Source organism: Podarcis pityusensis (assembly GCF_964106645.2).
Source record: "Podarcis pityusensis genome assembly, chromosome: 8".
NCBI classification, from domain to species: Eukaryota; Metazoa; Chordata; class Lepidosauria; order Squamata; family Lacertidae; genus Podarcis; species Podarcis pityusensis.
Window position 1 is genome coordinate 1,781,873 of NC_138033.1, and position 14,766 is coordinate 1,796,638.

The window sequence follows — 14,766 nt, forward strand, 5'->3', positions numbered from 1 at the left end:
TTTCAGAAGCGGGAAGGGAAGGCAGGTGTACGACTAGCCTGACAGACAAAAAGGTTAACATGAATGGCCTTTTGATCTCTCTCAGTGCCCACAACTCTTAAGAGCGGGGTCAGCAACCTTTTTCAGCCGTGGGCTGGTCCACCGTCCCTCAGACCATGTGGTGGGCTGGACTATATTTTGGAGAAAAATAATGAACTAATTCCTATGCCCCACAAATAACCCAGAGATGCATTTTTAATAAAAGCACACCTTCTACTCATGTAAAAGCATCAGGCAGGCCCCACAAATAACCCAGAGATGCATGTTAAATAAAAAGACACATTCTGCTCATGTAAAAACACGCTGATTCCCGGACCGTCCGGGGGCCGGATTGAGAAGGCGATTGGGCTGCATCCGGCCCCTGAGCCTTTGGTTGCCTACCCATGAGTAAGAGGTTCCAAGTCTGTTTCTGAGATCTCCCTCGGATAAGCATTTGGGTACACAGCAAGGCCTTTGATTGCCCCCCCTTCTTCCCAAGGCATGACCCAAAGCCCTAAGATTTTCAATCTTCATTTTGCCCCCAGTTGCCCAGGTTACTAAGACATCCAAGTTGCCGGGTTACCAAGACGCTCCAGTTGCCCAGGTTACAAAGAGAGGTCCAAGTTGCCTGGGTTACCATGCCAGGTTATCAAAGATGCCCAGGATGTCACCCAGCCTTGCCTGAGGCAGCCCGGCTGCCACGATGCTCCGACTGCCCACCACGCGGCGGTGCCAGCCTTGCCCTGCGTTGACTAACACTGCACTCCGCTCAGAGTTGCCTAGATGCCCAGCCTGAACCCAAACTCCCCTGGGGATGGAAGTTCATTCTGGCAGACGCAGAGTTGTGCCAAGTTGCTCTCTCCATCCTCCCCTGGCTCACGTCAGGTTGCCCCTGGCAACAGCATCCCCTGGGGGAAAGGAGAGGCGGGCGGGTACCAGCCCAAGGCTTTCCCGGCCCCGCCCTGTCCCTTTCCCCAGCCCGGCAGCCAACCAGAGGCCTCCCCCGGCTGCCTTTCAAGGCTCCCCGCCCAATTGGGTGGCTCCAGAGGCGGGGCAGTGGGGGGGGGTCCGCAGCCCCAGGCGGAGAGGGCGGGGCTCCATCCTCTCCATCCTGAGCGCTGGGCTTGTTGCTGATGAGGGAGGACTGGGAGGCAGGAGTCTGGGACAGGAGGAGAAACAGGTAAAAAAAGATTTGGGGGCGGGAGGGGGGAGCTGTTGCGCTCTGGGGGGCGCTGGGAAGCTCAAGAAAGTGAGTCTTCATTAAAAGAAGAATTTTTGGAAAAATTACTGTTTGATTTGAGAGCGAAAATGAGCAGGTAAACTTCAAAGGCGGCGCATCCTTCCTTAGGAATTGTGGTCTTGCAACAGCGCTGGCCTTTTGGCCATTTTCGTTCCAGCCTTTAACAAACTTCAGTCTTTTATTTCGTTTCGTTTTGCGCCGGTCTGCGCGCATCCCGAAGCCGTTTCTGCGATGCGTCAGGGAGTTGCCAAAAATCTCCTCCTCCGAGCCACCAACCTGTTGTTTATTTCCTTCTGTCGGGAACTGCGAGCGAACGGGCAAAGTTCTTGATGGTTCTCCCACGTTATAAAAGAGGCGGATTGTGCGTCGTGCGCCTTGGGGAGGGGAGAGGGGCGCCTTGGATCTGAAATGGAATAGAGGGGGAGTCTAGAGGGAGATTCGGGGGCTGAATGGATGGTGGGTTGCGAGGAGGAGGGGTGTGTTTTGTGTCAGATGCGGGGATCTGGAGCAGGTCTCTAGAGGTTTCCCTGGGATTAATTCTGGATACGAGTGATCGGGGAACAGGTGCTTCTGAGGGTCCAAGCTGAGGGGGCTGGAGGCTGGAGCAGAATCATAGAGTTGAAAGGGACTACCAAGGGTCATCTAGTCCAACCCCCTGAAATGCAGGGAGTGGTGTGGATGGTTTTGAAATGACCGCAGGAAAGGGGAATCGTGAAGTTGCCTGAGTTAATCTGCTGTTTATCAATGTTCGTCTATTCATTTCTCTGAGGAAGCCCGAGGTGCGTACGTGGTTTTCTCCCCCTCCCCATTTAATCTCCACAATAACCCTGTGAGGTAGGCTAGGCCGAGAGATGCAGTGAATGGCCCAAGGGCCCCCAGTGAGCTTTGTGCCTGAGAGGAGATTTGAACCCAAGCCTCTGATACTCTAACCCAGGCATAGGCAAACTTGGCCCTCCAGATGTTTTGGACTACAATTCCCATCATCCCTGACCACTGGTCCTGTTAGCTAGGGATCATGGGAGCTCTGGTCCCAAAACATCTGGAGGGCCGAGTTTGCCTTTGCCTGCTCTAACCAATGCACCACCCTGTCTCTCTCTCTGCAACCCAAGTTAGGACTGCTGGGTTCTCTTGCAAGCTCCAGCCGTTTGAAGTGTACAGACTCACCCTTTCCCTTGCTCCAGAGTGTTGCCTGAGGGAGGGATATGTACTGCTGCATCCTAATAATATATCACAGCAGTATATAAAGGCCCAGCAACTGTGGGCTGATTCTGAGCTATAAGTTTCCATCTTTCCCCTCTCTCATCTAGTCGCAGGAGAGGCAGGTCACTCCCAGACAAACTGTGGAGCGTTCATCTCGATTTTCTTACTCCAAATTTACAGGGAGGTTAAGGGGCACCATCTGCTTGTCGCGCATTTGTTTTGATTTGTTTGCAAGTAGGCTACACAACATGGTGTCAATCCGCTAGAACGATAGAACTGTAGCGTTGGAAGGGGCGCCAGGGATTATCTAGTCCAACCCCCTGATGTGCAGGAATGACAGCTAAGGAATCCCTGACCAACTTGTGCTCTACAACCTCCAAGAGAGAGTCTGTTCCACGGCTGAACAGCTCTTACCGTCAAAAAGTCCTTCCTAATGTTTAGTCGGAATCTCCTCCCATCTGGAGCAGCGGAAAAGAAGCTTGCTCCATCTCCCATGTGTCAGATATTCAGGCGTTTGAAGATGGCTGTCTTGTCACCTCCAGGCTGGATATGCAACTCCCTCGACTGTTCCTCATCAGGCTTGATCATCTTCCTCACCCTCCTCTGCACACCTTCCAGCTTGTCGATATCCTTCCTAAATTGTGGTGCCCAGAGCAGGACACAGGACTCCAGGTGTGGTCTGACCAGGACAGAATAGAGCAAGACTATTACTTCCCTTGGTCTGGGCACCATGTCTCTGTTGAAGTATTGCCATTCCACGCTTTCCAGAGCATTTTCACCATCACTTACCTTCCTGCAAAATGTTTGAGTTTTGTTTTGTTTTGTAAATGAGCTTGTTCAAAGAGCATCAGTTCCGCCTTAATTGTGCAACTTGAATTTGCTGGTATTTGATTGAATCCCACTTGGAAAATAGTGACAGTCTGTTGTTGTTTAGTCGTTTAGTGGTGTCCACCTCTTCATGACCCCTTGGACCACAGCATGCCAGGCACTCCTGTCTTCCACTGCCTCCCGCAGTTTGGTCAAACTCATGCTGGTAGCTTCGAGAACACTGTCCAGCCATCTCATCCTCTGTCGTCCCCTTCTCCTTGTGCCCTCCATCTTTCCCAACATCAGGGTCTTTTCCAGGGAGTCTTCTCTTCTCAGGAGGTGGCCAAAGTCTTGGAGCCTCAGCTTCAGGATCTGTCCTTCCCGTGAGCACTCCGGGCTGATTTCCTTCAGAATGGAGAGGTTTGATCTTCTTGCAGTCCATGGGACTCTCAAGAGTCTCCTCCAGCACCAGAATTCAAAAGTATCCATTCTTTGGCGATCAGCCTTCTTGATGGTCCAGCTCTCACTTCCATACATCACTACTGGGAAAACCAGAGCTTGAACTATACGGACCTTTGTTGGCAAGGTGATGTCTCTACTTTTTAAGATGCTGTCTAGGTTTGTCATTGCTTTTCTCCCAAGAAGCAGGCATCTTTTAATTTTGTGGCTGATGTCACCATCCACAGAAGTCCCCATATGTTTTCCCTTCCACCTAAAGATTCCCAGAATACCCAGAGATTTTGAAATGCAGACCTGTAAACCCTTTTCTGCTGCTTGGTTCTGTTTACAAACTCTGATTTTACACGGCTTGCAGCTGACCTCTTGCAAAGTGCATCTGGAGACAGATGGAGGGAGCTCTCGGAGCACCAGGGTTTCTTGAGCACATCACCTCTTGCAAGGGCATTGTGTTTACCGTCACTGCCGCAAGAAACATTTCAGAAAACTCACGAAGGAATTGAGACTGGCACAAAGCTGTTTTGCAGCACTGAGATTGTGAAGTGGGAGGGTGGCTAGCCTGGTCTTTTTTTGGAAGGGTTCGTTGGCTGTGTGAAAAATGTAACGGTGGCAAATCTGTGTTTTTCATTTGAGAGGCAGCAATAGAGTTGGAGGCTGGTGTCAAAGCTCTGCAAAACAGGTGCGTGTGGAGGGCTGAGTGCCCCCCTTCTCCTTGGTTTTGAAAGAATCGGGGAGTTGATTCTGTTTGTGACCATGATCTGACTAGTGTGGGGTAATGTGGCGCTGTGGTCTAAACCCCTGAGCCTCTTGGGCTTGCCGATCAGAAGGTCGGTGGTTTGAATCCCCGTGATGGGGTGAGCTCCCGTCGTTCGGTCCCAGCTCCTGCCAACCTAGCAGTTTGAAAGCACGTCAAAGTGCAAGTAGATAAATAGGTACCGCTCTGGTGGGAAGGTAAACGGCGTTTCCATGCGCTGCTCTGGTTCGCCAGAAGCAGCTTAGTCCTGCTGCCCACATGACCCGGAAGCTGTACGCCGGCTCCCTCGGCCAGTAAAGCGAGATGAGCGCCGCAACCCCAGAGTCGGCCACGACTGGACCTAATGGTCAGGGGTCCCTTTACCTTTACCTTTAGGCTCCTGTGATGTACGTCATGGGCCCCGCCTGCTAGCCTGCTCCCTCAAATATCCCTGGTTTGCTCCTTTCTATATATAGGGTGCCCACATTCTGCATGAACTGGTTGTACGGCAACATGTGCAAATGGCTTGAGATACCTATGAGTCCATAGCTTGAGATACCTCTGTCCCAGCTCCTGCCAACCTAGCAGTTCGAAAGCACACCAGTGCAAGTAGATAAATAGGTACCACTGCAGCGGGAAGGTAAACAGCGTTACCATGCGCTGCTCTGGTTTCTGTCACAGTGTCCCGTTGCTCCAGAAGCGGTTTAGTCCTGCTGGACACATGACCCGGAAAACTGTTTGCGGACAAACGCCGGCTCCCTTGGCCTGAAAGCGAGATGAGCCCCGCAACCCCACAGTCGCCTTTGACTGGACTTAACTGTCCAGGGGTCCTTTACCTTTTTTACCTTTGATGGTTGGAGTGTTGGACTAGGAGACCAGAGTTCAAATCTCCACTCAGCTATGAAGCTCACTGGGCGATCTTGGGTGACTCGCTGTCTCTCAGCCTAAACTACCTCGCAGGACTGTTGTGAGGCTAGAAATGGGAAGAGCGAGAATCACAGGTGCCCCGCTGAGCTTGTAGAGGAAAAGTGAGCTATCAGCATCGTAATGAATGAGAAGCAATTGCCATTGTTAGGATTAATAATAATAATAGAAATAATTTATTATTTATACCCACCTATCTGGCTGGGTTTCCCCAGCCGCTCTGGGCGGCTTCCAACAAAACACTAAAATACAATAACCTATGAAACTTTAAAAGCTTCCCTAAATGGCTGCCTTCAGATGTCTTCTAAAAGTCTGGTAGTTGTTTTTATCTTTGACATCTGGTGGGAGGGCGTTCTATAGGGCGGGCGCCACCACCGAGAAGGCCCTCTGCCTGATTCCCTGTAACCTCGCTTCTTGCAGCGAGGGAACTGCCAGAAGGCCCTCGGAGCTGGACCTCAGGGTCCGGGCTGAACGATGGGGGTGGAGACGCTCCTTCAGGTATATTGGAAGGAATACCCTTCTGGGATGGCAGTAACCATGACTTGCCCAAGATATTTTGCTCTTTTAAGCATGTGGTAGCTTGCGGTCCACAAATTCTACCCGGGAATCCCCTTCGCTGTGACATATTGCAAGGAATTGGAGAGGGGGGAAATCTCTGGGCTCCCCACATACCGATTCACTGGCACTCCTAAATGTTTTGGAGGGACCTCATCCTTTAGAAATCGTGGTGTAAACCTTGCAGGCTCACCTTCCTTGTCTCAGTCACCTCTTAGAGTTCTGTTATTGTTATTTTTTTCCTGGGCTGTGGCTGCAATGGAAGGCAAACGCAGAAGCCGCTCAGCCGACTGGAAGCTTGCAAAGCCATGAGCAGACCCTCGCCGTGCTTAGAAAGGAAGCTGCCCTATTTATGCTGAGTCCATCTAGCGCAGGGTTGCCTACACTGACTGGCAGCAGCTCTCCAGGATTTTAGGCACGGTTCTCTTCGAGATGCTAGGAAAAACCTTGTGACCTTCTGTGTGCAACTCAGCTGCTCCTGCGCTGAGCTGTGGTCCTGGTTTAGAAATTTGGGGGAAGCAGGGCAATTCCCCTTGTAGCTTGGCAGCATGATCTATGTAGGCCAATGGGAAAAGAATGATGCAATCGTAGAGTTGGGACCCTGAGGGTCATCTAGTCCAACCCCCTGCAATGCAGCTGGACCATACAGGTTCGAACCTGCAACCTTGGCATTATCAGCACCACGTTCTAACCCTTCTTCTGAGCCCTGCTGGATCAGCCAGCAACCCATCTAGTCTAGGACCCACGTACCTACGGGACCGCCTCTCCTGGTATGCCCTGCGGAGGACCTTAAGGTCCACAAATGACAACACTTTGGAGGTCCCAAGCCGCAAGGTGGTTAGGTTGGTCTCAACTAGGGCCAGGGCCTTTTCAGCACTGGCCCCGACTTGGTGGAACGCTCTGTCCCAAGAGACCAGGGCCCTGCGGGACTTGACATCTTCTGCAGGGCCTGCAAGACAGAGCTGTTCTGCCTGGCCTTTCGTTTGGACTCAGTCTGACCCTTATGTTTCCCTCCCCTTATGATCTATGGGCTACTTTTAAAATGAGGCTGCATTTAAAATTGCATTTTAACCTGTATTTAAAATTGGTTTTTTCCCCCTATTATGATTTTACTGTAATTTTACTGGTGTTAGCCGCCCTGAGCCCGGCCCTGGCCGGGGAGGGCGGGGTATAAATTATTATTATTATTATTATTATTATTATTATTATTATTAAAAGCCTGTTCTTACCGTGACCAAATAGCCCTATGAACCTAGGAACCTAGATAGACTGCCTTTGGAGCTGGAGGTTCAGTTAGAACATGAGAAGACTCTGGCTGCTGGAACCGGTCAGTGGCCTGTCTAGTCCAACACCCTGTTCTCACAGTGGCCTGTCAGATGCCCCGAGGGGAAAGTGGCAGGCAGGATTCGAACGCAAGAGCGGCACTCTCCCCCTCCTGCCGTTTCCAGCAACAGAGGTGCCGCACAGCCATTTGGTTAGCGGCCATGCGTAGCCTTGCCCTCCGCGAACAACAAAGCTTGTAATTGCCTGGATAAATCTTCCTTGGATCTCTTCACTTGCCTTTTAATTTCAGCTAGGGGCCATTAGGGAACGGATGCATTAAGTGGCTGCTTGCAAAGTCTTCCGCCAATTAGCGCTTGATAAAAGGGAGCCCTTTGTCACTGGCAGTTACAAGACTGCTCTGCTCATTAAGGAAAGGGGCCCTCCTGGACGACTGAACCACGCAGGATGGAGGCGCTTAGGTACCTCGTAGAAAGGAGATTTGCGTTTGCACCGATGCGCTGACGCTCTAGTTGGCAGCGGGTCTCGAACCCGTGTCCTTAGGGACGTTTGACGGGCACTTTGCCTGCGTGCAGCTGCCCATCTCTGTTCCAGAGGGAGATTGGCTGGACCACAAAAGAAACCACTTAGCAGCAGGGTCAGACCAGGTCATGTAGCAGAAGCAGAGGAAACAAGTCGAGGAAGGGCTGTGGGTCAGCGAGAGAGCATGCAGAAGGTCCAAGTGCAATCCTCGACAGCGTCTCTGGGAGAGAAGCCTCGTCCCAAACCCTGCTGCTGGCCAGTGTATACAGTACTGAGCCGGGTGGACCCAATGATCTGACTAATAATAATAATAATAATAATAATAATAATTTATTATTTATACCCCACCCATCTGGCTGGGTCCCCCCAGCCACTCTGGGCAGTTTCCAACAAAACACTAAAATACAATAACCTATTAAACATTAAAAGCTTCCCTAAACAGGGCTGCCTTCAGATGTCTTCTAACTGTCAGGTAGTTGTTTATTTCCTTGACATCTGGTGGGAGAGTGATCCACAGGGCGGGTGCCACCACCGAGAAGGCCCTCTGCCTGGTTCCCTGTAACCTGGCTTCTCGCAGTGAGGGAACCGCCAGAAGGCCCTCGGAACTGGACCTCAGTGTCCGGGCAGAACGATGGGGGTGGGGACGCTCCTTCAGGTATACTGGACCGAGGCAGTTTAGGGCTTTAAAGGTCAGCACCAACACTTTGAATTGTGCTCGGAAACGTACTGGGAGCCAATGTAGGTCTTTCAGGACTGGTGTTATGGGGTCTCAGCGGCCGCTCCCAGTCCCCAGTCTAGCTGCCGCATTCTGGATTAGTTGTAGTTTCCGGGTCACCTTCAAAGGGAGCCCCATGTAGAGCGCATTGCAGTGGTCCAAGCGGGAGATAACCAGAGCATGCACCACTCTGGCGAGATAGTCTGTGGGCAGGTACGGTCTCATCCTGCGTACCAGATGGAGCTGATAAACATCTGCCCTGGACACAGAATGGACCTGTGCCTCCATGGACAGCTGTGAGTCCAAAATGACTCCCAGGCTGCACACCTGGTCCTTCAGGGGCTTGGTACTGTTGTAAACAAAAACTGCTCCTTTTCCCTTATGGGGTACCCAAGAGCCCATACAGAGTCCTTACATAGGTTCCCTATTGGTAGGAGAAAATAACAAAGGCCAACCAGAGAATATTGAAAAGCAAAGCAGCTAGTAAGCCTGATCTTTATTGATCTGTTGCAACAGGGTGCTCCCCTCACCTGCAGGGAAGGAGGAGGAACCTAGAACAATGGCGCCCAAGGCCTTATAAAGACTTTTGAAATTGCCACCCTGTAGATCAAGACCACCCCCAGATACATCATACATACATCACAGAAAGGGCGGTCTACAACAGAAATCTGAGTGCATTGTTTATCTCCTGTTTGCCAGGTTACCTGTTAATGCTCACTTGATTGGATACCCTGGTGAGCCTGGCCAGTCTTCTGTAATGATAAATACTTAGTTCCTGAGCCAGGTCACAGGCTCACACCCTATTCATATCTTAAATGTGCCCTTAAGACAGGATTTGTGAGGAAAGAGAACCATGGGGAGCTTTCCCACTTTGACCTTGCAGAGAAAACATTTGCTCAGTTTAGGAATCAAAATGGTTCCAGGTCGGTCTTCCTGTGCTGATCTATGTACGTGCTTGGTTGGGACGCTTACGAACATTACCATATATCTAAGACCTCAAAATTCCTATCACAGTACCAGTGAGTTTCCTGTACTGCTAGCCAGGGATGGGTTCCCAGTTTAAGATTTGTGCAGCCAAAAACAGAGGGCTCTGTCCGTACGTCACGCTGGGCGGCAGAGGAGCAGGGCTGGTTGCGAGACCGGCATCCTGTTCCATAATTGCAGCAGCCCAGGGGACTGTGAGATGGAGGGGCATCTATAGTAATAACATTATTCCCACTTTCCGATGCCAGAAGAAGATCTGAAAGGTTATATCGACGAGAGAGATGGGGCAGAGAAGGACGCTTGTAAACTGTCAGGCATTTGGCCTCCCTGCCTAATGGGTTGTGAAGGCTCTGGGCTCTAATGGGTTTGAGATCCTTCTTGCTCTCCACCCCCCGCAACTGACCTGCTCTCCTCCTCCCTCCCCCAGTGGAAGAGGGACCGAAGAAAAGCTGAACGGCTCCGATGAGTCATGCCGGATAGCTTTGGCCAAATCTGATGCCGTGCTTTCAGTCGGCCGTGAGGCATTAACCAGCAGGCAGATCCTTGACGAAAGGGAAACTGAGCCACGGCTTCAAAGGCCAGCATTTTGCAGGTGGGGTTTGAGTCAGTGCGTATCTAGGAAATTCAAGTGTGCACAGTTTTTTGTTTTTTTTAAAGGGGTGGACTTAGGAAAGTGATGGGGAGACACATTGAAAAGTGTGGGGCAAGCGAGCGACGAATGCGAAGGTGTACAAACATCCCTGCAAGGAGATCGGGATCCTTGTCATCTATCCTCCATGTGGGCAAATCAGGAAGAATGCTCTGTAAAGACGGGGGTGGATCTACACACAGGGGAAAAAATGCTATAAAGAAGTCATCAATTAAATGGTTACAACCAAAGAAAAAAAGCGCTATGTAAAATCACATGGAAAAGTTTTGTGCTCTACAGCGCCACCTGGTGTTGCATGTTTATAATGCATTCAAAATGCTGTTGTTTTTTTAACTGAGTCCAGGCTGTAGTCTGGCCTCCATGTGAGGTTTTTGGGCAAGCAAATCGGGACGGAGCAACTGAGATAGAAGTGATTCATGACACAGAGAAAGTAGAGAAGGAAAAATGATTCTCCCTCTCTCTTAACACTGGAACTTCTGGACATCCAGTGAAGCTGAGCGTTGGGAGATTCAGGGCAGATGAAAGCAAGTCCTTCTTCACACAGCACAGAGTTGAACTACGGAACTCCCTGCCACAGGAGGCAGCGATGGCCCTTGACTTGGACGGTTTTAAAGGAGGGTCAGCCAAATCCATGGGGGAAAGAGCTGTCAGTGGCTGCTTTCAACCCTTGATGGCTCGGCTCAGCCTCCGTGGTCGGAAGCAGCGGGGCTTCTGAATCCCAGTCCCTGGAAACTGCAGGAGAGGAGAGTTGCTCTTGCGCTCGGATCCTGTTTCCCACTGTCATTTGGTTGGCCATGGTGAGAACAGGATGCTTTCTTCTTCTTCTTCTGTGATCCCTCGTAGCCGAGTAAGATTGTCTTCCATAAACACAGTTTTAACAGAGAGTTCGTAAGTGACAGTGGAGGCCGATTCTGGATCCACACGTCCTTCCACAGGGGGGACATTGGTTTCCAGGCAGGAGTTGATCACGGTGTGGATTTGCCAAGCGTGCCTTCCTCTGAGCACGTTTCTCCCTCGCGTTCTGAGTTCGAGTGTCTTCAAAGCCCAGGACACCTTTGGTAATGACTGTTCTCCAACTGGAGCACTCACAGGCCAGTGACTCCCAGTTGTCGGTGTTTATACTAATAATAAGGGACGCGGGTGGCACTGTGGGTTAAACCACTGAGCCTAGGACTTGCCAAGCAGAAGGTCGGCGGTTCGAATCCCCACGACGGCGTGAGCTCCCATTGCTCGGTCCCTGCTCCTGCCAACCTAGCAGTTCGAAAGCACGTCAAAGTGCAAGTAGATAAATGGGTACCGCTCCGGCGGGAAGGTAAACGGCGTTTCTGTGCGCTGCTCTGGTTCGCCAGAAGCGGCTTAGTCATGCTGGCCACATGACCCGGAAGCTGGACGCCGGCTCCCTCGGCCAATAAAGCGAGATGAGCGCCACAACCCCAGAGTCGGCCACAACTGGACCTAATGGTCAGGGGTCCCTTTACCCTTTACCTTTATACTAATAATAATAATAATAATTTTTTTGTAATTTATATCCCCCCCTCCCCAGCCGAAGCCAGGCTCAGAGCGGCTAACAACAATAAAAGTAACACAGCATTCTAAAATCAATTCATTCTAAAATTAATTCAGAATCAAATTAATGGCAATCATTGGGCTAGAGTTCTATGAGGATTACAGAAGGAGAGAGGGGGTCAGACGGTGCCTTGGCCAAAGGTCAGGCAGAACAGCTCCATCTTGCAGGCCTTGCGGAAAGATGTCAAGTCCCGCAGGGCCCTAGTCTCTTGGGACAGAGCGTTCCACCAAGTCGGGGCCAGTACTGAAAAGGCCCTGGCCCTAGTTGAGACCAGTCTAACCGCAGGGCCTGCAAGACACAGCTGTTCCGCCTGGCCTTTGGGCTGGACTCAATCTGACCCTTATGTTTCCCTCCCCTTATGGTTTTGACTTTTAAAATGAGGCTGCATTTTAAATGGCATTTTAACCTGTATTTTAATTTGGGTTCCGCCCCACCATTATGTTTTTACTGTAATTTTACTGGTGTTGGCCGCCCTAAGTCGGGGTATAAATAAAATTTATTATTATTATTATTATTATTATTATTATTATTATTATTATACTCTGGGACCCTTCCAGCTCTATGATTCTTTTAGCTGCGATTGCCCTGCCAGTTGCACAGGATGAAAAAAAATAATGTTATAATCCACATCTATTCAAGGGCACTTTTCTGGGGAGTCAGAAGGAGCTCCCAGACAAGAAGTGAGCTTTTTCCAGTGTTCTTCACACGGAGTCACTTAATTCAATTAACCGATGTCCTAGGCACGCATTAAGGCTCAAATCCTTCTACTTCCTTATTTTTTAAAAGGGCGATAACTTCGTTACAGTTATTACCATGCGTAAGAGAGAGCCACCTGAAATCCTTTTAGAAACGCACTACTCACTGGCAATCTTAATTGAATAAATAAAAGAACAGGCCGCTAAACCTTGCTAAAAATGCTTTTTGAAAGCCCTTCTCCAACATCACCTGGCAAAGTGAGCACACCCCCTTCTAGATTTTTGCATAGCCTCACACTAAATGGTGATCCGTAGGGTTTAGATTAATTGCCTTTGATGGCTGATGGCTACTAGACCTGGTACTATTCTCACACCAACATACCCATTGTCTTTTGAAATTAGCTTTCGTGCAGAAAGTAAAGGCACAAGGGCAGCCCCACCCATCCCACTTAGAACATAGAAAACTGCCTTAAACCAAGTCAGACCATTTGTCCATGTCTTCTTCTCCTTCTTTGGCGATCCCTCGTGGCTGAGTAGAATTGTCTTCCATGAACACGGTTTTGACAGTGAGTCCGTAAGTGACTGTGGAGGCTAATTCTGGATCCGCACGTCCTTCCACAGGGGGGACATTGGTTTCCGGGTGGGAGTTGATCCCGGTGAGGGTTTGCCAAGCGTGCCTTCCTCTTAGCACGTTTCTCCCTTGTGTCCTGAGTTCGAGTGTCTTCAAAGCCCAGGACACCTTTGGTAATGACTGTTCTCCAACTGCAGCACTCGCAGGCCAGTGTTTCCCAATTGTTGGTGTTTATACTTCATTTTTAAAGATTTGCCTTGAGAGTGTCTTTAAACCTCTTTTGTTGACCACCAGCATTATGCTTTCCATTCTTAAGTTCGGAATAGAATAGTTGCTCTGGAAGACGATCATCAGGCATCCGCACAACATGACCAGTCCAACAAAGTTAGTGTTGAAGAATCATCGCTTCAACACTGGTGATCTTTGCTTCTTCCAGTACACTGGTATTAGTTCACCCGTCTTCCCAAGTGATATGCAAAAAATTTTGGAGACACCATTTGTGGAATCTTCCAAGGAGTTGGAGATGGAGTTTATAAGTGGTCCATGTTTCACAAGCAGACAGTAAGGTTGGTAATACAGCGCAATATTGCCAACACTGGCTGGCAGCATCTCTGCAGGATTTCAGGGAGGAGTTTCTCTCAGCCACTACCTGGAGACTGAACCTCAACGAAATCAGGACAACCACCCCCATCCGCCCCCTGAACATTTGTGGTATAAAAAGGGACCAGACTTCAGCAGGAAGTTACAGACAAACTGGAAATGAAGCAATTGTTCACAGGTATGAACAGTGTTAAAAGCTCTGGTTTTCCCAGTAGTGATGTATGGAAGTGAGAGCTGGACCATAAAGAAGGCTGATTGCCGAAGAATTGATGCTTTTGAATTATGGTGCTGGAGGAGACTCTTGAGAGTCCCATGGACTGCAAGAAGATCCAACCTCTCCATTCTGAAGGAAATCAGCCCGGAGTGCTCACTGGAAAGACAGATCCTGAAGCTGGGGCTCCAATCCTTTGGCCACCTCATGAGAAGAGGAGACTCCCTGGAAAAGACCCTGATGTTGGGAAAGATGGAGGGCCCAAGGAGAAGGGGATGACAGAGGACGAGATGGTGGGACAGTGGTCTCGAAGCTACCAGCCTGAGTTTGATCAAACTGCGGGAGGCAGTGGAAGACAGGAGTGCCTGGCGTGCTCTGGTCCAGGGGGTCACGAAGAGGTGGACACCACTAAATGACTAAACAACAACAACAAATGAACAGTGTTGAAACAGGATTGTCTATTGTTGTTGTTAATTAATCTTATTAACCACTTTTTAAAAACAAAAGTGCCGTATTTTTGTGTGTATAAGACTCCCTCATGTATAAGACGACCCCTATTTTTTTAAACCCCAAATTAACCCACCAACGCCCAAGATCGCCCAAAGTTGCAGACTTTTTTTTTGGGGGGGGTGTCTTCTAGCCGTAGGAAGGTAAGTAGTCGTTTTTCTAAAAAAACCTGTACATTAACCACTTGTGTATAAGAGCACCTCCAATTTTTGACTAAAGTTTTAAAGCAAAAGACATCGTCTTATACGATGAAAAAATACGGTAACTCAAAGCGGCTTACAGCAATAAGCAAACACATCAAAGCCATCGTAAAACAAAGCACAGGGGAATCTAAGAGACAATAGTCTTTTCTAAAGCAGGATTAAAACGGGGTACACACTAAAGGAGGCCGCAGGTAATGAAGAACCAAAGGCCTGACAGGAAAGAAATGCTTTTGCCTGAAGGTATGTGTCAGGGGTTCAGGGACAGAGGCACAGGGTAGGGAGGAGATGGAGAGCGATGGGGATGAATCCCAGGACAGCGAGGAAGAGG

At 49.7% G+C, this 14,766-nt stretch overlaps 1 protein-coding gene across 1 annotated transcript in view; it reads left to right on the forward strand.

The window, feature by feature from the left end:
* Positions 1-1,076: 1,076 nt before the first annotated feature.
* Positions 1,077-14,766, forward strand: part of LOC308484440 (synaptosomal-associated protein 25-like) — a 33,535-nt gene continuing 19,845 nt past the window's right edge. Inside the window, exon 1 of the mRNA XM_081019402.1 lies at positions 1,077-1,198. The gene's annotated coding sequence lies outside the window, so the exon portion shown is untranslated. The remainder of the gene's footprint in view (positions 1,199-14,766) is intronic.